This window comes from Chrysochloris asiatica, unplaced genomic scaffold (genome assembly GCF_000296735.1).
Source record: "Chrysochloris asiatica unplaced genomic scaffold, ChrAsi1.0 scaffold00037, whole genome shotgun sequence".
Classification (NCBI taxonomy): domain Eukaryota; kingdom Metazoa; phylum Chordata; class Mammalia; order Afrosoricida; family Chrysochloridae; genus Chrysochloris; species Chrysochloris asiatica.
In genome coordinates, this window is record NW_006408555.1 from 14,561,078 (window position 1) to 14,561,606 (window position 529).

Here is a 529-nt window from a genome sequence, read left to right on the forward strand (position 1 = left end):
GCTCCTTTATTTTATTTTATTTTTGGTAGAAACATGATATTCTATATTCTAATTGCCTGTGATCATAACTTTTCATATTCAACTTGTCACTACTGAGCAACTTGGATACCACTAAAGTCTGATTTTTTTTTTTCTTTTCAACACCATGTCAGATATTCCTAAAACTCTGCTAACATTCTGAAGACAACAAACTGATCCCGGCTTATCTTGTTTTCTTTCTACTCCCAAATTTAGAGCCAGCGACCTTCAAAAGATGCCGATTTCTTTCTTTGCAGAAGAATACAAAGGACTTCAGTGCTAGCTACGTTCATCAGATTGTTCCACCTGAATACTGTCTGGAGGGAGGATGACAACAGAGGTAAAGAAAGCTGCCTTTCTTGGTGACAGAGCAGTAGCCTTGGGCTCTGGTTTATGTTCCCATTTTAACTCATTTCTTACCTGTTCTATTATCCATTTTAAAAACCAATCTCTTTCCCTTCTTGAGCTACATTCATTTCCCCTAAAGCCATCAGAAACCCTATACAGGATC